Below are 25565 nucleotides of genomic sequence, written 5' to 3' on the forward strand. Positions count from 1 at the left end.
TCTTCCAGTGAACGATCAAAGCGTAGACAGTTTAAGACATTACTCCGATGGAGAAAAGTCCGCATGGTGCTTATAGTGTTCAATGCCGATGCAATTTCAGTGTTTCATCAACACTCTGAAGGTCCACAGTTTACAGAATGCCTCCAGATGTGCTTCGGAAACTACTACTAGTCTTCCAGGGAACGATCAAAGCGTACACAGTTTAAGACATTACTCCCATGGAGAAAAGTCCGCATGGTGCTTATTGTGCTCAATGCCGATGGAATTTTTGTGTTTCATCAACACTCTGAGGTTCCACAGATTTCATAATGCCTCAAGATGTGCTTCGGAAACTACTACTAGTCTTCCTGTGTACGATCAAAGCATAGACAGTTTAAGAGATTACTCCCATGGAGAAAAGTCTGCATGGTGCTTCTTGTGTTCAATGCAAATGAAATTTTTGTGTTTCATCAACACTCTGAAGGTCCACAGATTACAGAATGCGTCCAGATGTGCATCGGAAACTACTACTAGTCTTCCGGTGAACGATCAAAGCGTAGACAGCTTAAGACATTACTCCGATGGAGAAAAGTCCGCATGGTGCTTATAGTGTTCAATGCCGATGCAATTTCAATGTTTCATCAACACTCTGAAGGTCCGCAGATTACAGAATGCATCCAGATGTGCTTCGGAAACTACAATTAGTCTTCCAGAGAACGACCAAAGCGTAGACAGGTTAAGACATTACTCCAATGGAGAAAAGTCTGCATGGTGCTTATTGTGTTCAATGCCCATGCAATATCTGTGTTTCATCAACACTCTGAAGGACCACAGGTTACAGAATGCCTCCAGATGTGCTTCGGAATCTACTACTAATCTTCCAGTGAACGATCAAAGCGTAGACAGTTTAAGACATTACTCCGATGGAGAAAAGTCCGCATGGTGCTTATAGTGTTCAATGCCGATGCAATTTCAGTGTTTCATCAACACTCTGAAGGTCCACAGTTTACAGAATGCCTCCAGATGTGCTTCGGAAACTACTACTAGTCTTCCAGGGAACGATCAAAGCGTACACAGTTTAAGACATTACTCCCATGGAGAAAAGTCCGCATGGTGCTTTTTGTGCTCAATGCCGATGCAATTTCTGTGTTTCATCAACACTCAGATGGTCCGCAGATTAGAGAATGCATGCAGATAGGCTTCGGAAACTACTACTAGTCTTCCAGGGAAAGATCAAAGCGTAGACAGTTTAAGACATTACTCCCATGGAGAAAAGTCCGCATGGTGCTTGTTGTGCTCAAAGCCGATGGAATTTTTGTGTTTCATCAACACTCTGAAGGTCCGCAGATTACAGAATGCATCCAGATGTGCTTCGGAAACAACAATTAGTCTTCCAGAGAACGACCAAAGCGTAGACAGGTTAAGACATTACTCCAATGGAGAAAAGTCTGCATGGTGCTTATTGTGTTCAATGCCGATGCAATTTCAGTGTTTCATCAACACTCTGAAGGTCCGCAGATTACAGAATGCATCCAGATGTGCTTCGGAAACTACAATTAGTCTTCCAGTGAACGATCAAAGCGTAGACATTTTAATACATTACTCCCATGGAGAAAAGTCCGCATGGTGCTTATTGTGTTCAATGCCGACGCAATTTTTGTGTTTCATCAACACTCTGAAGGTCCACAGATTACGGAATGCATCCCGATGTCCTTCGGAAACTATTACTAGTCTTCCAGTGAACGATCAAAGCGTAGACGGTTTAAGACATTACTGCCATGGAGAAAAGTCCTTATGGTGCTTATTGTGTTCAATGCCTATGCAATTTTTGTTTTTCATCAACAATCTGAAGGTCCACAGATTACAGAATGCATCAAGATGTGCTTCGGAAAATACTACTAATCTTCCAGTGAACGATTAAAGCGTAGACAGTTTAAGACATTACTTTCATGGAGAAAAGTCTGCATGGTGCTTATTGTATTCAATGCCGATTCAATTTGTGTGTTTGATCAACACTCTGAAGGTCCACAGATTACAGAATGCATCCAGATGTGCTTCGGATACTAGTACCAGTCTTAAAGGGAACGATCAAAGCGTAGACAGTTTAAGACATTACTCCAATGAAAGAAAAATCCGCATGGTGCTTATTGTGTTCAATGCCGATGCAATTTATGTGTTTCATCAACACTCTGAAGGTCCACACATTACAGATTGCATCCAGATGTGCTTCGGAAACTAGGACTAGTCTTCCAGTGAACGATCAAAGCGTAGACATTTTAAGACATTACTCCCATGGATAGAAGTCCGCATGGTGCTTATTGTGTTCAATGCCGACGCAATTTTTGTGTTTCATCAACACTCTGAGGGTTCACAGATTTCAGAATGCCTCCAGATGTGCTTCGGAAACTACTACTAGTCTTCCAGGAAACGATCAAAACGTAGACATTTTAAGACATTACTCCCATGGAGAAAAGACCGCATGGTGCTTATTGTGTTCAATGCCGATGCAGTTTCTGTGTTTCATCAATACCCTGAAGGTCCACAGATTACAGAATGCATCCAGATGTGCTTCGGAAACTGCTACTAGTCTTCCAGGGAACGATCAAAGCGTAGACAGTTTAAGACATTACTCCCATGGAGAAAAGTCCGCATGGTGCTTATTGTGTCCAATGCCGATGCAATTTTTGTGTTTCAACAACACTCTGAAGGTCCACAGATTACAGAATGCATCCAGATGTGCTTCGGAAACTACTACTAGTCTTCCAGTGAACGATCAAAGCGTAGACAGTTTTTAGACATTACCCCTATGGAGAAAAGTCCGCATGGTGTTTATTGTGTTCAATGCCGATGCAATATTTGTGTTTCATCAACACTCTGAAGGTCAACAGATTACCGAATGCATCCCGATGTCCTTCGGAAACTAATACTAGTCTTCCAGTGAACGATCTAAGCGTAGACAGTTTAAGACATTACTCTCATGGAGAAATTTCCGCATGGTGCTTATTGTGTTCCATGCCGACGCAATTTCTGTTTTTCATCAACACTCTGATGGTCCACAGATTACAGAATGCATCCAGATGTGCTTCGGAAACTACTACTAGTCTTCCAGGGAACTATCAATGCGTAGACAGTTTAAGACATTACTCCCGTGGAGATAAGTCCGCATGGTGCTTATTGTGTTCAATGCCGTTGCAGTTTCTGTGTTTGATCAATACCCTGAAGGTCCACAGATTACAGAATGCATCCAGATATGCTTCGGAAACTACTAGTAGTCTTCCAGGGAACGATCAAAGCGTAGACAGTTTAAGACATTACTCCCATGGAGAAAAGTCCGCATGGCGCTTATTGTGTTCAATGCCGATGCAATTTTTGTGTTTCAACAACCCTCTGAAGGTCCACAGATTACAGAATGCATCCAGATGTGTTTCGGAAACTACTACTAGTCTTCCAGTGAACGATCAAAGCGTAGACAGTTTAAGACATTACTCTCATGGAGAAAAGTCCGCATGGTGCTTATTGTGTTCAATGCCGATGCAATTTTTGTTTTTCATCAACAATCTGAAGGTCCACAGATTACAGAGAGCTTCCAGATGTGCTTCGGAAACTACTACTAATCTTCCAGTGAACGATCAAAGCGTAGACAGTTTAAGACATTACTCCCATGGAGAGAAGTCCGCATGGTGCTTATTGTGTTCAATGCCGACGCAATTTTTGTGTTTCATCAACCCTCTGAAGGTCCACAGATTTCACAATGCCTCCAGATGTGCTTCGGAAACTACTACTAGTCTTCCAGGGAACGATCAAAGCGTAGACAGTTTAAAACATTACTCCCATGGAGAAAAGTCAGCATGGTGCTTAATGTGTTCAATGCCGATGCAATTTCTGTGTTTCATCAACACTCAGATGGTCCACAGATTAGAGAATGCATGCAGATAGGCTTCGGAAACTACTACTAGTCTTCCAGGGAAAGATCAAAGCGTAGACAGTTTAAGACATTACTCCCATGGAGAAAAGTCCGCATGGTGCTTATTGTGCTCAATGCCGATGGAATTTTTGTGTTTCATCAACACTCTAAAGGTCCGCAGATTACAGAATGCATCGAGATGTGCTTCGGAAACTACAATTAGTCTTCCAGAGAACGACCAAAGCGTAGACAGGTTAAGACATTACTCCAATGGAGAAAAGTCTGCATGGTGCTTATTGTGTTCAATGCCGATGCAATTTCAGTGTTTCATCAACACTCTGAAGGTCCACAGATTACAGAATGCATCCAGATGTGCTTCGGAAACTACTACTAGTCTTCCAGTGAACTATCAAACGGTAGACAGATTAAGACATTACTCCCGTGGAGAAAAGTCCGCATGGTGCTTATTGTGTTCAATGCCGATGCAGTGTCTGTGTTTGATCAATACCCTGAAGGTCCACAGATTACAGAATGCATCTAGATGTGCTTCGGAAACTACTACTAGTCTTCCAGGGAACGATCAAAGCGTAGACAGTTTAAGACGTTACTCCCATGGAGAAAAGTCCGCATGGTGCTTATTGTGTTCAATGCCGATGCAATTTTTGTGTTTCAACAACACTCTGAAAGTCCACAGAATACAGAATGCATCCAGATGTGTTTCCGAAACTACTACTAGTCTTCCAGTGAACGATCAAAGCGTAGACAGTTTAAGACATTACTCCCATGGAGAAAAGTCCGCATGGTGCTTATTGTGCTAAATGCCGATGGAATTTTTGTGTTTCATCAACACTCTGAAGGTCCGCAGATTACAGAATGCATCCAGATGTGCTTCGGAAACTACTATTAGTCTTCCAAAGAACGACCAAATCGTAGACAGTTTAAGACATTACTCCCATGGAGAAAAGTCCGCATGGTGCTTATTGTGTTCAATGCCGATGCAATTTTTGTGTTTCAACAACATACTGAAGGTCCACAGATTACAGAATGCATCCAGATGTGCTTCGGAAACTACTACTAGTCTTCCAGTGAACGATCAAAGCGTTGACAATTTAAGACATTACCCCTATGGAGAAAAGTCCGCATGGTGTTTATTGTGTTCAATGCCGATGCAATATTTGTGTTTCATCAACACTCTGAAGGTCCACAGATTACAGAATGCATCCCGATGTCCTTCGGAAACTAATACTAGTCTTCCAGTGAACGATCAAAGCGTAGACAGTTTAAGACATTACTCTCATGGAGAAAAGTCCGCATGGTGCTTATTGTGTTCAATGCCGATGCAATTTCTGTGTTTCATCAACACTCTGATGGTCCACAGATTAGAGAATGCACGCAGATGTGCTTCGGAAACTACTACTAGTCTTCCAGGGAAAGATCAAAGCGTAAACAGTTTAAGACATTACTCCCATGGAGAAAATTCCGCATGGTGCTTATTGTGCTCAATGCCGATGGAATTTTTGTGTTTCATCAACACTCTGAAGGTCCGCAGATTACAGAATGCATCCAGATGTGCTTCGGAAACTACTATTAGTCTTCCAGAGAACGACCAAAGCGTAGACAGGTTAAGACATTACTCCAATGGAGAAAAGTCTGCTTGGTGCTTATTGTGTTCAATGCCGATGCAATTTCAGCGTTTCATCAACACTCTGAAGGTCCACAGATTACAGAATGCATCCAGATGTGCTTCGGAAACTACTACTAGTCTTCCAGTGAACTATCAAAGCGTAGACAGATTAAGACATTACTCCCGTGGAGAAAAGTCCGCATGGTGCTTATTGTGTTCAATGCCGATGCAGTGTCTGTGTTTGATCAATACCCTGAAGGTCCACAGATTACAGAATGCATCCAGATGACCTTCGGAAACTAATACTAGTCTTCCAGTGAACGATCAAAGCGTGGACAGTTTAAGACATTACTTTCATGGAGAAAAGTCCGCATGGTGCTTATTGTGTTCAATGCCGATGCAGTTTTTTTTTCATCAACAATCTGAAGGTCCACAGATTACAGAATGCATCCAGATGTGCTTCGGAAACTACTACTAATCTTCCAGTGAACGATCAAAGCGTAGACAGTTTAAAACATTACTCCCATGGAGAGAAGTCCGCATGGTGCTTATTGAGTTCAATGCCGACGCAATTTTTGGGTTTCATCAACACTCTTAAGGTCCACAGATTTCAGAATGCCTCCAGATGTGCTTCGGAAACTACTACTAGTCTTCCAGGGAGCGATCTAAGCGTAGACAGTTTAAGACATTACTCCAATGGAGAAAAGTCAGCATGGTGCTTATTGCGTTCAATGCTGATGCAATTTCTATGTTTCATCAACACTCTGAAGGTCCACAGCTTAGAGAATGCATGCAGATTTGCTTCGGAAACTACTTTCTAGTCTTCCAGGGAACGATCAAAGCGTAGACAGTTTAAGACATTACACCCATGGAGAAAAGTCCGCATGGTGCTTATTGTGCTCAATGCCGATGGACTTTTTGTGTTTCATCAACACTCTGAAGGTCCGCAGATTACAGAATGCATCCAGATGTGCTTCGGAAACTACTACTATCTTCCAGGGAACGATGAAACCGTAGACAGTTTAAGACATTACTCCCATTGAGACAAGTCCGCATGGTTCTTGTTGTGTTCAATGCCGACGCAGTTTTTGTGTTACATCAACACACTGAGGGTCCACAGATTTCATAATGCCTCAAGATGTGCTTCGGAAACTACTACTAGTCTTCCAGGGAACGATCAAAGCGTAGATAGTTTAAGACGTTACTCCCATGGAGAAAAGTCCGCATGGTTCTTATTGTGTTCAATGCCGATGCAATTTCTGTGTTTCATCAACTCTCTGAAGGTCCACAGATTACAGAATGCATCCCGATGTGCTTAGGAAACTACTACTAGTATTCCAGTGAACTATCAAAGCGTAGACAGATTAAGACATTACTCCCGTGGAGAAAAGTCCGCATGGTGCTTATTGTGTTCAATGCCGATGCAGTGTCTGTGTTTGATCAATACCCTGAAGGTCCACAGATTACAGAATGCATCTAGATGTGCTTCGGAAAATACTACTAGTCTTCCAGGGAACGATCAAAGCGTAGACATTTTAAGACGTTACTCTCATGGAGAAAAGTCCGCATGGTGCTTATTGTGTTCAATGCCGATGCAATTATTGTGTTTCAACAACACTCTGAAAGTCCACAGATTACAGAATGCATCCAGATGTGTTTCGGAAACTACTACTAGTCTTCCAGTGAACGATCAAAGCGTAGACAGTTTAAGACATTACTCCCATGGAGAAAAGCCCGCATGGTGTTTATTGTGTTCAATGCCTATGCAATTTTGTGTTTCATCAACACTCTGAAGTTCCACAGATTACAGAATGCATCCCGATGTCCTTCGGAAACTAATACTAGTCTTCCAGTGAACGATCAAAGCGTGGACAGTTTAAGACATTACTTTCATGGAGAAAAGTCCGCATGGTGCTTATTGTGTTCAATGCCGATGACATTTTTTTTTTTCATCAACAATCTGAAGGTCCACAGATTACAGAATGCATCCAGATGTGCTTCGGAATCTACTACTAATCTTCCAGTGAACGATCAAAGCGTAGACAGTTTAAGACATTACTCCGATGGAGAAAAGTCCGCATGGTGCTTATAGTGTTCAATGCCGATGCAATTTCAGTGTTTCATCAACACTCTGAAGGTCCACAGTTTACAGAATGCCTCCAGATGTGCTTCGGAAACTACTACTAGTCTTCCAGGGAACGATCAAAGCGTACACAGTTTAAGACATTACTCCCATGGAGAAAAGTCTGCATGGTGCTTATTGTGCTCAATGCCGATGGAATTTTTGTGTTTCATCAACACTCTGAGGTTCCACAGATTTCATAATGCCTCAAGATGTGCTTCGGAAACTACTACTAGTCTTCCTGTGTACGATCAAAGCATAGACAGTTTAAGAGATTACTCCCATGGAGAAAAGTCTGCATGGTGCTTCTTGTGTTCAATGCAAATGAAATTTTTGTGTTTCATCAACACTCTGAAGGTCCACAGATTACAGAATGCGTCCAGATGTGCATCGGAAACTACTACTAGTCTTCCGGTGAACGATCAAAGCGTAGACAGCTTAAGACATTACTCCGATGGAGAAAAGTCCGCATGGTGCTTATAGTGTTCAATGCCGATGCAATTTCAATGTTTCATCAACACTCTGAAGGTCCGCAGATTACAGAATGCATCCAGATGTGCTTCGGAAACTACAATTAGTCTTCCAGAGAACGACCAAAGCGTAGACAGGTTAAGACATTACTCCAATGGAGAAAAGTCTGCATGGTGCTTATTGTGTTCAATGCCCATGCAATATCTGTGTTTCATCAACACTCTGAAGGACCACAGGTTACAGAATGCCTCCAGATGTTCTTCGGAAACTACTACTAGTCTTCCAGTGAACGATCAAAGCGTCGACAGTCTCAGACATTACTCTCATGGAGAAAAGTCCGCATGGAGATTATTGTGTTCAATGCCGATTCAATTTCTGCGTTTCATCAACACTCTGAAGGTCCACAGATTACAGAATGCCTCCAGATGTGCTTCGGAAACTACTACTAGTCTTCCAGTGTACGATCAAAGCGTAGACAGTTTAAGACATTACTCCCATGGAGAAAAGTGCGCATGGTGATTATTGTGTTCAATGCCGATGCAATTTTTGTGTTTCATCAACACTCTGAAGGTCCACAGATTACAGAATGCATCCCGATGTCCTTCGGAAACTAATACTAGTCTTCCAGTGAACGATCGTAGCGTAGGCAGTTTAAGATATTACTCCCATGGAGAAAAGTCCGCATGGTGCTTATTGTGTTCAATGCCGATGCAATTTTTGTGTTTGATCAACACTCTGAAGGTCCACAGATTACAGAATGCATCCAAATGTGCTTCGGAAACTACTACTAATCTTCCAGTGAACGATCAAAGCGTAGACAGTTTAAGACATTACTCCCATGAAAGAGAAATCCGCATGGTGCTTATTGTGTTCAATGCCGATGCAATTTTTGTGTTTCATCAACACTCATAAGGTCCACAGATTACAGAATGCATCCAGATGTGCTTCGGAAACTAGTACTAGTCTTCCAGTGAACTATCAAAGCGTAGACAGTTTGAGACATTACTCCCATGGAGAGAAGTCTGCATGGTGCTTATTGTGTTCAATGCCGACGCAATTTTTGTGTTTCATCAACCCTCTGAAGGTCCACAGATTTCACAATGCCTCCAGATGTGCTTCGGAAACTACTACTAGTCTTCCAGAGAACGATCAAAGCGTAGACAGTTTAAAACATTACTCCCATGGGGAAAAGTCAGCATGGTGCTTATTGTGTTCAATGCCGATGCAATTTCTGTGTTTCATCAACACTCTGATGGTCCACAGATTAGAGAATGCATGCAGATGTGCTTCGGAAACTACTACTAGTCTTCCAGAGAACGACCAAAGCGTAGACAGGTTAAAACATTACTCCCATGGAGAAAAGTCTGCATGGTGCTTATTGTGTCCAATGCCGATGCAATTTCAGTGTTTCATCAACACTCTGAATGTCCACAGATAACAGATTGCCTCCAGATGTGCTTCAGAAACTACTACTAGTCTTCCAGCGTACGATCAAAGCGTAGACAGTTTAAGAGATTACTCCCATGGAGAGAAGTCTGCATGGTGCTTCTTGTGTTCAATGCAAATGCAACTTTTGTGTTTCATCAACACTCTGAAGGTCCACAGATTACAGAATGCGTCCAGATGTGCATCGGAAACTATTACTAGTCTTCCGGTGAACGATCAAAGCGTAGACAGTTTAAGACATTACTCCGATGGAGAAAAGTCCGCATGGTGCTTATAGTGTTCAATGCCGATGCAATTTCAGTGTTTCATCAACACTCTGAAGGTCCACAGATTACAGAATGCATCCAATTGTGCTTCAGAAGCTACTACTAGTCTTCCAGTGAACGATCAAAGCGTAGACAGTATAAGACATTACTCCCATGGAGAAAAATCCGCATGGTGCTTATTGAATTCATTGCCGATGCAATTTTTGTGTTTCATCAACACTCTGAAGGTCCTCAGATTACAGAATGCATCCAGATGTGCTTCGGAAACTACTACTATCTTCCAGGGAACGATGAAACCGTAGACAGTTTAAGACATTACTCCCATTGAGAAAAGTCCGCATGGTTCTTGTTGTGTTCAATGCCGACGCAGTTTTTGTGTTTCATCAACACTCTGAGGGTCCACAGATTTCATAATGCCTCAAGATGTGCTTCGGAAACTACTACTAGTCTTCCAGGGAACGATCAAAGCGTAGACAGATTAAGACGTTACTCCCATGGAGAAAAGCCGCATGGTTCTTATTGTGTTCAATGCCGATGCAAATTCTGTGCTTCATCAACACTCTGAAGGTCCACAGATTACAGAATGCATCCAGATGTGCTTCGGAAACTACTACTAGTCTTCCAGTGAACGATCAAAGCGTAGACAGTTTAAGACATTACTCCCATGGAGAAAAGTCCACATGGTGCTTATTGTGTTCAATACCGATGCAATTTCTGTGTTTCATCAACACTCTGAAGGTATACAGATTACAGAATGCCTCCAGATGTGCTTCAGAAACTACTGCTAGTCTTCCAGTGAACGATCAAAGCGTCGACAGTTTCAGACATTACTCTCATGGAGAAAAGTCCGCATGGAGATTATTGTGTTCAATGCCGATTCAATTTCTGCGTTTCATCAACACTCTGAAGGTCCACAGATTACAGAATGCCTCCAGATGTGCTTCGGAAACTACTACTAGTCTTCCAGTGTACGATCAAAGCGTAGACAGTTTAAGACATTACTCCCATGGAGAAAAGTCCGCATGGTGATTATTGTGTTCAATGCCGATGCAATTTTTGTGTTTCATCAACACTCTGAAGGTCCACAGATTACAGAATGCATCCCGATGTCCTTCGGAAACTAATACTAGTCTTCCAGTGAACGATCGAAGCGTAGGCAGTTTAAGATATTACTCCCATGGAGAAAAGTCCGCATGGTGCTTATTGTGTTCAATGCCGATGCAAATTTTGTGTTTGATCAACACTCTGAAGGTCCACAGATTACAGAATGCATCCAGATGTGCTTCGGAAACAACTACTAATCTTCCAGTGAACGATCAAAGCTTAGACAGTTTTCGACATTACTCCCATGGAGAAAAGTCTGCATGGTGCTAATTGTGATCAATGCCGATGCAATTTCTGTGTTTCATCAACACTCATAAGGACCACAGATTACAGAATGCATCCAGATTTGCTTCGGAAACTAGTACTAGTCTTCCAGTGAACTATCAAAGCGTAGACATTTTAAGACATTACTTCCTTGGAGAGAAGTCTGCATGGTGCTTATTGTGTTCAATGCCGACGCAATTTTTGTGTTTCATCAACACTCTGAAGGTCCACAGATTACAGAATGCATGCAGATGTGCTTCGGAAACTACTACAATTCTTTCAATGAACGATCAAAGCGTAGTCAGTTTAAGACATTACTCCCATGGAGAAAAGTCCGCATGGTGCTTATTGTGTTCAATGCCGATGCAATTTCTGTGTATCATCAACACTCTGAAGGTCCACAGATTACAGAATGCATCCAGATGTGCTTCAGAAACTACTACAAGTCTTCCAGTGTACGATCAAAGCGTAGACAGTTTAAGACATTACTCCCATGGAGAAAAGTCCGCATGGTGATTATTGTGTTCAATGCCGATGCAATTTCAGTGTTTCATCAACACTCTGAAGGTCCAGAGATTACAGAATGCATGCAGATGTGCTTCGGAAACTACTACAAGTCTTTCAGGGAACGATCAAAGCGTAGACAGTTTAAGACATTACTCCCATGGAGAAAAGTCCACATGGTGTTTATTTTGTTCAATGCCGATTCAATTCCTGTGTTTCATCAACACTCTGAAGGTCCACAGTTTACAGAATGCCTCCAGAAGTGCTTCGGAACCTTCTACTAGTCTTCCAGTCTACAATTAAAGCGTAGACAGTTTCAGGCATTACACCCATGGAGAAAAGTCCGCATTGTGCTTATTGGGTTTAATGCCGATGCAATTTTTGTGTTTCATCAATACTCTGAAGGTCCACGGATTACAGAATGCTTCCAGAAGTGCTTCGGAAACTACTACTAGTCTTCCAGTGTACGATCAAAGCGTAGACAGTTTATGACATTACTCCCATTTAGAAAAGTCCGCATGGTGCTTATTGTGTTCAATGCCGATGCAATTTCTCTGTCTCATCAACACTCTGAAAGTCCACAGATTACAGAATGCCTCCAGATGTGCATCGGAAACTACTACTAGTCTTCCAGTGTACAATCAAAGCGTAGACAGTTTAAGACATTACTCCCATGGAGAAAAGTCCGCTTTGTGCTTATTGGGTTTAATGCCGATGCAAATTTTTGTGTTTCATCAACACTCTGAAGGTCTACGGATTACAGAATGCTTCCAGAAGTGCTTCGGAAATTACTACTAGTCTTCCAGTGTACGATCAAAGCGTAGACAGTTTAAGACATTACTCCCATGAAAGAAAAATCCGCATGGTGCTTATTGTGTTCAATGCCGATGCAATTTTTGTGTTTCATCAACTCTCTGAACGTCCACAGATTACAGAATGCATCCCGATGTGCTTCGGAAACTAATACTAGTCTTCCAGTGAACGATCAAAGCGTAGGCAGTTTAACATATTACTCCCTTGGAGAAAAGTCCGCATGGTGCTTATTGTGTTCAATGCCGATGCAATTTCTGTGTTTCATCAACACTCTGAAGGTCCACAGATTACAGAATGCATCCAGATGTGCTACGGAAACTAATACTAGTCTTCCAGTGAACGATCAAAGCGTAGGCAGTTTAACATATTACTCCCTTGGAGAAAAGTCCGCATGGTGCTTATTGTGTTCAATGCCGATGCAATTTCTGTGTTTCATCAACACTCTGAAGGTCCACAGATTACAGAATGCATCCAGATGTGCTTGGGAAACTACTACTAATCTTCCAGTGAACGATCAAAGCGTAGACAGTTTAAGACATTACTCCCATGGAGAGAAGTCCGCATGGTGCTTATTGTGTTCAATGCCGATGCAGTTTCTGTGTTTGATCAATACCCTGAAGGTCCACAGATTACAGAATGCATCCAGATGTGCTTCGGAAACTACTACTTGTCTTCCAGGGAACGATCAAAGCGTAGACAGTTTAAGACATTACTCCCACGGAGAATAGTCCGCATGGTGCTTCTTGTGTTCAATGCCGATGCAATTTTTGTGTTTCATCAACACTCTGAAGGTCCACAGATTACAGAATGCATCCAGATGTGCTTCGGAAACTACTAATAGTCTTCCAGCGAACGATCAAAGCGTAGACAGTTTCAGACATTACTCTCATGGAGAAAAGCCCGCATGGAGATTATTGTGTTCAATGCCGATTCAATTTCTGCGTTTCATCAACACTCTGAAGGTCCTCAGATTACAGAATGCATCCAGATGTGCTTCGGAAACTACTACTATCTTCCAGGGAACGATGAAACCGTAGACAGTTTAAGACATTACTCCCATTGAGAAAAGTCCGCATGGTTCTTGTTGCGTTCAATGCCGACGCAGTTTTTGTGTTTCATCAACACTCTGAGGGTCCACAGATTTCATAATGCCTCTAGATGTGCTTCGGAAACTACTACTAGTCTTCCAGGGAACGATCAAAGCGTAGACAGATTAAGACGTTACTCCCATGGAGAAAAGCCGCATGGTTCTTATTGTGTTCAATGCCGATGCAAATTCTGTGCTTCATCAACACTCTGAAGGTCCACAGATTACAGAATGCATCCAGATGTGCTTCGGAAACTACTACTAGTCTTCCAGTGAACGATCAAAGCGTAGACAGTTTAAGACATTACTCCCATGGAGAAAAGTCCACATGGTGCTTATTGTGTTCAATACCGATGCAATTTCTGTGTTTCATCAACACTCTGAAGGTATACAGATTACAGAATGCCTCCAGATGTGCTTCAGAAACTACTGCTAATCTTCCAGTGAACGATCACAGCGTAGACAGATTAAGACATTACTCCCAAGGAGAAAATTCCGCATGGTGCTTATTGTGTTCAATGCCCATGCAATATCTGTGTTTCATCAACACTCTGAAGGACCACAGGTTACAGAATTCCTCCAGATGTGCTTCGGAAACTACTACTAGTCTTCCAGTGAACGATCAAAGCGTCGACAGTTTCAGACATTACTCTCATGGAGAAAAGTCCGCATGGAGATTATTGTGTTCAATGCCGATTCAATTTCTGCGTTTCATCAACACTCTGAAGGTCCACAGATTACAGAATGCCTCCAGATGTGCTTCGGAAACTACTACTAGTCTTCCAGTGTACGATCAAAGCGTAGACAGTTTAAGACATTACTCCCATGGAGAAAAGTCCGCATGGTGATTATTGTGTTCAATGCCGATGCAATTTTTGTGTTTCATCAACACTCTGAAGGTCCACAGATTACAGAATGCATCCCGATGTCCTTCGGAAACTAATACTAGTCTTCCAGTGAACGATCGAAGCGTAGGCAGTTTAAGATATTACTCCCATGCAGAAAAGTCCGCATGGTGCTTATTGTGTTCAATGCCGATGCAAATTTTGTGTTTGATCAACACTCTGAAGGTAAACAGATTACAGAATGCATCCAGATGTGCTTCGGGAACTACTACTAATCTTCCAGTGAACGATCAAAGCTTAGACAATTTTCGACATTACTCCCATGGAGAAAAGTCTGCATGGTGCTAATTGTGATCAATGCCGATGCAATTTCTGTGTTTCATCAACACTCATAAGGACCACAGATTACAGAATGCATCCAGATTTGCTTCGGAAACTAGTACTAGTCTTCCAGTGAACTATCAAAGCGTAGACAGTTTAAGACATTACTTCCTTGGAGAGAAGTCTGCATGGTGCTTATTGTGTTCAATGCCGACGCAATTTTTGTGTTTCATCAACACTCTGAAGGTCCACAGATTACAGAATGCATGCAGATGTGCTTCGGAAACTACTACAATTCTTTCAGGGAACGATCAAAGCGTAGACAGTTTAAGACATTACTCCCATGGAGAAAAGTCCGCATGGTGCTTATTGTGTTCAATGCCGATGCAATTTCTGTGTATCATCAACACTCTGAAGGTCCACAGATTACAGAATGCATCCAGATGTGCTTCGGAAACTACTACAAGTCTTCCAGTGTACGATCAAAGCGTAGACAGTTTAAGACATTACTCCCATGGAGAAAAGTCCGCATGGTGATTATTGTGTTCAATGCCGATGCAATTTCTGTGTTTCATCAACACTCTGAAGGACCAGAGATTACAGAATGCATGCAGATGTGCTTCGGAAACTACTACAAGTCTTTCAGGGAACGATCAAAGCGTAGACAGTTTAAGACATTACTCCCATGGAGAAAAGTCCACATGGTGTTTATTTTGTTCAATGCTGATTCAATTCCTGTGTTTCATCAACACTCTGAAGGTCCACAGATTACAGAATGCCTCCAGAAGTGCTTCGGAACCTTCTACTAGTCTTCCAGTGTACGATCAAAGCGTAGACAGTTTCAGGCATTACACCCATGGAGAAAAGTCCGCATTGTGCTTATTGGGTTTAATGCCGATGCAATTTTTGTGTTTCATCAATACTCTGAAGGTCCACGGATTACAGAATGCTTCCAGAAGTGCTTCGGAAACTACTACTAGTCTTCCAGTGTACAATCAAAGCGTAGACAGTTTATGACATTACTCCCATTTAGAAAAGTCCGCATGGTGCTTATTGTGTTCAATGCCGATGCAATTTCTCTGTCTCATCAACACTCTGAAAGTCCACAGATTACAGAATGCCTCCAGATGTGCATCGGAAACTACTACTAGTCTTCCAGTGTACAATCAAAGCGTAGACAGTTTAAGACATTACTCCCATTGAGAAAAGTCCGCTTTGTGCTTATTGGGTTTAATGCCGATGCAAATTTTTGTGTTTCATCAATACTCTGAAGGTCTACGGATTACAGAATGCTTCCAGAAGTGCTTCGGAAATTACTACTAGTCTTCCAGTGTACGATCAAAGCGTAGACAGTTTAAGACATTACTCCCATGAAAGAAAAATCCGCATGGTGCTTATTGTGTTCAAAGCCGATGCAATTTTTGTGTTTCATCAACACTCATAAGGTCCACAGATTACAGAATGCATCCAGATGTGCTTCGGAAACTAGTACTAGTCTTCCAGTGAACGATCAAAGCGTAGGCAGTTTAACATATTACTCCCATGGAGAAAAGTCCGCATGGTGCTTATTGTGTTCAATGCCGATGCAATTTTTGTGTTTCATCAACACTCTGTATGTCCACAGATTACAGAATGCATCCCGATGTGCTTCGGAAACTAATACTAGTCTTCCAGTGAACGATCAAAGCGTAGGCAGTTTAACATATTACTCCCTTGGAGAAAAGTCCGCATGGTGCTTATTGTGTTCAATGCCGATGCAATTTCTGTGTTTCATCAACACTCTGAAGGTCCACAGATTACAGAATGCATCCAGATGTGCTTGGGAAACTACTACTAATCTTCCAGTGAACGATCAAAGCGTAGACAGTTTAAGACATTACTCCCATGGAGAGAAGTCCGCATGGTGCTTATTGTGTTCAATGCCGATGCAGTTTCTGTGTTTGATCAATACCCTGAAGGTCCACAGATTACAGAATGCATCCAGATGTGCTTCGGAAACTACTACTTGTCTTCCAGGGAACGATCAAAGCGTAGACAGTTTAAGACATTACTCCCATGGAGAAAAGTCCGCATGGTGCTTATTGTGTTCAATGCCGATGCAATTTTAGTGTTTCAACAACACTCTGAAGGTCCACAGATTACAGAATGCATCCAAATGTGTTTCGGAAACTACTACTAGTCTTCCAGTGAACGATCAAAGCGTAGACAGTTTAAGACATTACTCCCATGGAGAGAAGTCCGCATGGTGCTTATTGTGTTCAATGCCGATGCAATTTTTGTGTTTCAACAACACTCTGAAGGTCCACAGATTACAGAATGCATCCAGATGTGTTTCGGAAACCTCCTACTAGTCTTCCAGGGAACGATCAAATCGTAGACAGTTTAAGACATTACTCCGATGGAGAAAAGTCCGCATGGTGCTTATTGTGCTCAATGCCGATGGAATTTTTGTGTTTCATCAACACTCTGAAGGTCCGCAGATTACAGAATGCATCCAGATGTGCTTCGGAAACTACTACTAGTCTTCCAGTGAACGACCAAAGCGTAGACAGGTTAAGACATTACTCCCATGGAGAAAAGTCTGCATGGTGCTTATTGTGTTCAATGCCGATGCAATTTCTGTGTTTCATCTACACTCCGAATGTCCACAGATAACAGATTGCCTCCAGATGTGCTTCGGAAACTACTACTGTTCTTCCAGAGTACGATCAAAGCGTAGACAGTTTAAGAGATTACTCCCATGGAGAAAAGTCCGCATGGTGCTTCTTGTGTTCAATGCCGATGCAATTTTTGTGTTTCATCAACACTCTGAAGGTCCACAGATTACAGAATGCATCCAGATGTGCTTCGGAAACTACTAATAGTCTTCCAGCGAACGATCAAATCGTAGACAGTTTAAGACATTACTCCTATGGAGAAAAGTCCGCATGGTGTTTATTGTGTTCAATGCCGATGCAATATTTGTGTTTCATCAACACTCTGAAGGTCCACAGATTACAGAATGCATCCCGATGTCCTTCGGAAACTAATACTAGTCTTCCAGTGAACGATCAAATCGTAGACAGTTTAAGACATTACTCTCATGGAGAAAAGTCTGCATGGTGCTTATTGTGTTCAATGCCGATGCAATTCTTGTGTTTCATCAACACTCTGAAGGTCCACAGATTTCAGAATGCCTCCAGATGTGCGTCGGAAACTACTACTAGTCTTCCAGGGAACCATCAAAGCGTAGACAGTTTAAGACATTACTCCCATGGAGAAAAGTCAGCATGGTGCTTATTGTGTTCAATGCCGATGCAATTTCTGTGTTTCATCAACACTCTGAAGGTCCACAGATTAGAGAACGCATGCAGATGTGCTTCGGAAACTACTACTAGTCTTCCAGGGAACGATCAAATCGTAGACAGTTTTAGACATTACTCCCATGGAGAAAAGTCTACATGGTGCTTATTGTGCTCAATGCCGATGGAATTTTTGTGTTTCATCAACACTCTGAAGGTCCGCAGAATACAGAATGCATCCAGATGTGCTTCGGAACCTACTACTAGTCTTCCAGAGAACGACTAAAGCGTAGACAGGTTAAGACATTACTTCCATGGAGAAAAGTCTGCATGTTGCTTATTGTGTTCAATGCCGATGCAATTTCTGTGTTTCATCAACACTCTGAATGTCCACAGATAACAGATTGCTCCAGATGTGCTTCGGAAACTACTACTAGTCGTCCAGTGTACGATCAAAGCGTAGACAGTTTGAGAGATTACTCCCATGGAGAAAAGTCCGCATGGTGCTTCTTGTGTTCAATGAAAATGCAATTTTTGTGTTTCATCAACACTCTGAAGGTCCACAGATTACAGAATGCATCCACATGTGCATCGGAAACTACTACTAGTCTTCCGGTGAACGATCAAAGCGTAGACAGTTTAAGACTTTACTAAGATGGAGAAAAGTCCGCATGGTGCTTATTTTGTTCAATGCCGATGCAATTTCTGTGTTTCATCAACACTCTGAAGTTCCACAGATTACAGAATGCATCCAGATGTGCTTCAAAAGCTACTACTAGTCTTCCAGTGAACGATCAAAGCGTAGACAGTTTAAGACATTACTCCCATGGAGAAAAATCCGCATGGTGCTTATTGTGTTCATTGCCGATGCAATTTTTGTGTTTCATCAACACTCTGAAGGTCCTCAGATTACACAGTGCATCCAGATGTGCTTCGGAAACTACTACTATCTTCCAGGGAACGATGAAACCGTACACAGTTTAAGACATTACTCCCATGGAGAAAGTCGGCATGGTTCTTGTTGTGTTCAATGCCGACGCAATTTTTGTGTTTCATCAACACTCTGAGGGCCCACTGATTTCATAATGCCTCAGGATGTGCTTCCGATACTACTACTAGTCTTCCAGGGAACGATCAAAGCGTAGACAGTTTAAGACGTTACTCCCATGGAGAAAAGTCCGCATGGTTCTTATTGTGTTCAATGCCGATGCAATTTCTATGTTTCATCAACACTCTGAAGGTCCACAGATTACAGAATGCATCCAGATGTGCTTCGGAATCTACTACTAGTCTTCCAGTGAACGATCAAAGCGTAGACAGTTTAAGACATTACTCCCATGGAGAAAAGTCCGCATGGTGCTTATTGTGTTCAATGCCGATGCAATTTTTGTGTTTCATCAACACTCTGAAGGTCCACAGATTACAGAATGCATCCCGATGTCCTTCGGAAACTAGTACTAGTCTTCCAGTGAACGATCAAAGCGTAGACAGTTTAAGACATTACTCCCATGGAGAGAAGTCTGCATGGTGCTCATTGTGTTCAATGCCGACGCAATTTTTGTGTTTCATCAACACTCTGAAGGTCCACAGATTACAGAATGCATGCAGATGTGCTTCGGAAACTACTACTAGTCTTCCAGGGAACGATCAAAGCGTAGACAGTTTAAGAGATTACTCCCATGGAGAAAAGCCCGCATGGTGCTTCTTGTGTTCAATGCAAATGCAATTTTTGTGTTTCATCAACACTCTGAAGGTCCACAGATTACAGAATGCATCCAGATGTGCATCGGAAACTACTACTAGTCTTCCGGTGAACGATCAAACCGTAGACAGTTTAAGACATTACTCCGATGGAGAAAAGTCCGCATGGTGCTTATTGTGTTCAATGCCAATGCAGTTTCTGTGTTTCATCAACACTCTGAAGGTCCACAGATTACAGAATGCATCCAGATGTGCTTCTTAAGCTACTACTAGTCTTCCCGTGAACGATCAAAGCGTAGGCAGTTTAAGATATTACTCCCATGGAGAAAAGTCCGCATGGTGCTTACTGTGTTCAATGCGGATGCAATTTTTGTGTTTCATCAACACTCTGGAGATCCACAGATTACAGAATGTCTCCAGATGTGCTTCGGAAACTACTACTAGTCTTCCAGTAAACGATCAAAGCATAGACAGTTTAAGACATTACTCCCATGGAGAAAAGTAAACATGGTGCTTGTTGTGTTCAATGCCGATGCAATTTCTGTGTTTCATCAACACTTTGAAGGTCCACAGATTTCAGAATGCCTCCAGATGTGCTTCGGAAAGTACTTTTAATCTTCCAGTGAACGATCAAAGCTTAGACAGTTTAAGACATTACTACCATGGAGAAAAGTCTGCATGGTGCTTATTGTGTTCAATGCCGATGCAATTTCTGTGTTTCATCAACACTCTGAAGGTCCACAGATTACAGAATGCCTCCAGATGTGCTTCGGAAACTACTACTAGTCTTCCAGGGAACGATCAAAGCGTAGACAGTTTGGGACATTACTCCCAAGGAGAAAAGTCCGCATGGTGCTTATTGTGTTCAATGCCGATGCAATTTTTGTGTTATATCAACACTCTGAATGTCCACAGATTACAGAATGCATCCAGATATGCTCCGGAAACTACTACTAGTCTTCCAGGGAACGATCAAAGCGTAGATTGTTTAAGACATTTCTCGCATGGAGAAAAGTCCCATGGTGCTTATTGTGTTCAATGCCGATGCAATTTGTGTGTTTTATCAACACTCTGAAGGTCCACAGATTACAAAATGCCTCCAGATGTGCTTCGGAAACTACTACTAGTCTTCCAGTGTACAATCAAAGCGTAGACAGTTTAAGACATTACTCCCATGGAGAAAAGTCCGCATGGTGCTTACTGTGTTCAATGCGGATGCAATTTTTGTGTTTCATCAACACTCTGGAGATCCACAGATTACAGAATGTCTCCAGATGTGCTTCGGAAACTACTACTAGTCTTCCAGTAAACGATCAAAGCATAGACAGTTTTAGACATTACTCCCATGGAGAAAAGTAAACATGGTGCTTGTTGTGTTCAATGCCGATGCAATTTCTCTGTTTCATCAACACTTTGAAGGTCCAAAGATTACAGAATGCATCCAGATGTGCTTCGGAAGCTAGTACTAGTCTTCCAGTGAACGATCAAAGCGTAGACAGTTGAAGACATTACTCTCATGGAGAAAAGTCCGCATGGTGGTTATTGTGTTCAATGCCGATTCAATTCCTGTGTTTCATCAACACTCTGAAGGTCCACAGATTACTGAATGCCTCCAGAAGTGCTTCGGAAACTTCTACTAGTCTTCCAGTGAACGATCAAAGCGTAGACAGTTTAAGACATTACTCCTATGGAGAAAAGTCCGCATGGTGCTTATTGTGTTCAATGCCGATGCAATTTCTGTGTTTCATCAACACTCTGAAGGTCCACAGATTAGAGAATGCATGCAGATGGGCTTCGGAAACTACTACTAGTCTTCCAGGGATCGATCAAATCGTAGACAGTTTAAGACATTACTCCCATGGAGAAAAGTCCGCATGGTGCTTCTTGTGTTCAATGCCGATGCAATTTTTGTGTTTCAACAACACTCTGAAGGTCCACAGATTACAGAATGCATCCAGATGTGCTTCGGAAACTACTACTAGTCTTCCAGTGAACGATCAAAGCGTAGACAGTTTAAGACATTACTCCTATGGAGAAAAGTCCGCATGGTGTTTACTGTGTTCAATGCCGATGCAATATTTGTGTTTCATCAACACTCTGAAGGTCCACAGATTACAGAATGCATCCCGATGTCCTTCGGAAACTAATACTAGTCTTCCAGTGAACGATCAAAGCGTAGACAGTTTAAGACATTACTCTCATGGAGAAAAGTCTGCATGGTGCTTATTGTGTTCAATGCCGATGCAATTTCTGTGTTTCATCAACACTCTGAAGGTCCACAGATTACAGAATGCATCCAGATGTGCTTCGGAAACTACTACTAGTCTCCCAGTTAACGATCAAAGCGTAGACAGTTTAAGACATTACGCCCATGGAGAAAAGTCCGCATGGTGCTTATTGTGTTCAATGCCGATGCAATTTTTGTGTTTCATCAACACTCTGAAGTTCCACAGATTACAGAATGCATCCCGATGTCCTTCGGAAACTAATACTAGTCTTCCAGTGAACGATCAAAGCGTAGACAGTTTAAGACATTACTCTCATGGAGAAAAGTCCGCATGGTGCTTATTGTGTTCAATGCCGATGCAATTTTTGTTTTTCATCAACACTCTGAAGGTCCACAGATTACAGAATGCATCCAGATGTGCTTCGGAAAGTACTACTAATCTTCCAGGGAACGATCAAAGCGTAGACAGTTTAAGACATTACTCCCATGGAGAGAAGTCCGCATGGTGCTTATTGCGTTCAATGCCGACGCAATTTTTGTGTTTCATCAACACTCTGAAGGTCCACAGATTTCAGAATGCCTCCAGATGTGCTTCGGAAACTACTACTAGTCTTCCAGGGAACCATCAAAGCGTAGACAGTTTAAGACATTACTCCCATGGAGAAAAGTCAGCATGGTGCTTATTGTGTTCAATGCCGATGCAGTTTCTGTGTTTCATCAACACTCTGAATGTCCACAGATAACAGATTGCCTCCAGATGTACTTCGGAAGCTACTACTAGTCTTCCAGTGTACGATCAAAGCGTAGACAGTCTAAGAGATTACTCCCATGGAGAAAAATCCGCATGGTGCTTCTTGTGTTCAATGCTAATGCAATTTTTGTGTTTCATCAACACTCTGAAGGTCCTCAGATTACAGAATGCATCCAGATGTGCATCGGAAACTACTACTAGTCTTCCGGTGAACGATCAAAGCGTAGACAGTTTAAGACATTACTCCGATGGAGAAAAGCCCGCATGGTGCTTATTGTGTTCAATGCCGATGCAATTTCTGTGTTTCTTCAACACTCTGAAGGTCCACAGATTACAGAATGCATCCAGATGTGCTTCGGAAACTACTACTAGTCTTCCATTGAACGATCAAAGCGTAGACAGTTTAAGACATTACTCCCATGGAGAAAAGTCCGCATGGTGCTTATTGTGTTCAATGCCGATGCAATGTTTGTGTTTCATCAACACTCCGAAGGTCCACAGATTACAGAATGCATCCCGATGTCCTTCGGAAACTAATACTAGTATTCCAGTGAACGATCAAAGCGTAGGCAGTTTAACATATTACTCCCATGGAGAAAAGTCCGCATGGTGCTTATTGTGTTCAATGCCGATGCAATTTTTGTGTTTCATCAACCATCTGAAGGTCCACAGATTACAGAATGCATCCCGATGTCCTTCGGAAACTAATACTAGTCTTCCAGTGAACGATCAAAGCGTAGGCAGTTTAACATATTACTCCCATGGAGAAAAGTCCGCATGGTGCTTATTGTGTTCAATGCCGATGCAATTTTTGTGTTTGATCCACACTCTGAAGGTCCACAGATTACAGAATGCATCCAGATGTGCTTCGGGTACTACTACTAATCTTCCAGTGAACGATCAAGGCTTAGACAGTTTAAGACATTACTCCCATGGAGAAAAGTCCGCATGGTGCTTATTGTGTTCAATGCCGACGCAATTTTTGTGTTTGATCCACACTCTGAAGGTCCACAGATTACAGGATGCATCCAGATGTGCTTCGGTTACTACTACTAATCTTCCAGTGAACGATCAAGGCTTAGACAGTTTAAGACATTACTCCCATGGAGAAGAGTCTGTATGGTGCTTATTGTGTTCAATGCCGATGCAATTTCTGTGTTTCATCAACACTCTGAAGTTCCACAGATTACAGATTGCATCCAGATGTGCTTCGGATACTACTACTAGTCTTGCAGGGAACGATCAAAGCGTAGACAGTTTAAGACATTACTCCCATGAAAGAGATATCCGCATGGTGCTTATTGTGTCCAATGCCCATGCAATTTTTGTGTTTCATCAACACTCATAAGGTCCACAGATTACCGAATGCATCCAGATGTGCTTCGGAAACTAGTACTAGTCTTCCAGTGAACGATCAAAGCGTAGACAGTTTAAGACATTACTCCCATGGAGAGAAGTCTGCATGGTGCTCATTGTGTTCAATGCCGACGCAATTTTTGTGTTTCATCAACACTCTGAAGGTCCACAGATTACAGAATGCATGCAGATGTGCTTCGGAAACTACTACTAGTCTTCCAGGATACGATCAAAGCGTAGACAGTTTAAGACATTACTCCCATGGAGAAAAGTCCGCATGGTGCTTATTGTGCTCAATGCCGATGGAATTTTTGTGTTTCATCAACACTCTGAAGGTCCGCAGATAACAGAATGCATCCAGATGTGCTTCGGAAACAACTACTAGTCTTCCAGGGAACGACCAAGGCGTAGACAGGTTAAGACATTACTCCCATGGAGAAAAGTCTGCATGGTGCTTATTGTGTTCAATGCCGATGCAATTTCTGTGTTTCATCAACACTCTGAATGTCCACAGATAACAGATTGCCTCCAGATGTGCTTCGGAAACTACTACTAGTCTTCCAGTGTACGATCAAAGCGTAGACAATTTAAGAGATTACTCCCATGGAGAAAAGTCCGCATGGTGCTTCTTGTGTTCAATGCAAATGCAATTTTTGTGTTTCATCAACACTCTGAAGGTCCACAGATTACAGAATGCATCCAGATGTGCATCGGAAACTACTACTAGTCATCCGGTGAACGATCAAAGCGTAGACAGTTTAAGACATTACTCCGATGGAGAAAAGTCCACATGGTGCTTATTGTGTTCAATGCCGATGCAGTTTCTGTGTTTCATCAACACTCTGAAGGTCCACAGATTACAGAATGCATCCAGATGTGCTTCTGAAGCTACTACTAGTCTTCCAGTGAACGATCAAAGCGTAGACAGTTTAAGACATTACTCCGATGGAGAAAAGTCCGCATGGTGCTTATTGTGTTCAATGCCGATCCAATTTTTGTGTTTCATCAACACTCTGAAGGTCCACAGATTTCAGAATGCCTCCAGATGTGCTTCGGAAACTACTACTAGTCTTCCAGGGAACGATCAAAGCGTAGACAGTTTAAGACATTACTCCCATGGAGAAAAGTCAGCATGGTGCTTATTGTGTTCAATGCCGATGCAATTTCTGTGTTTCATCAACACTCTGAAGGTCCACAGATTAGAGAATGCATGCAGATGTGCTTCGGAAACTACTACTAGTCTTCCAGGGATCGATCAAATCGTAGACAGTTTAAGACATTACTCCCATGGAGAAAAGTCCGCATGGTGCTTCTTGTGTTCAATGCCGATGCAATTTTTGTGTTTCAACAACACTCTGAAGGTCCACAGATTACAGAATGCATCCAGATGTGCTTCGGAAACTACTACTAGTCTTCCAGTGAACGATCAAAGCGTAGACAGTTTAAGACATTACTCCTATGGAGAAAAGTCCGCATGGTGTTTATTGTGTTCAATGCCG

Source organism: Schistocerca gregaria, chromosome 9 (assembly GCF_023897955.1).
Source record: "Schistocerca gregaria isolate iqSchGreg1 chromosome 9, iqSchGreg1.2, whole genome shotgun sequence".
Lineage (NCBI taxonomy): Eukaryota > Metazoa > Arthropoda > Insecta > Orthoptera > Acrididae > Schistocerca > Schistocerca gregaria.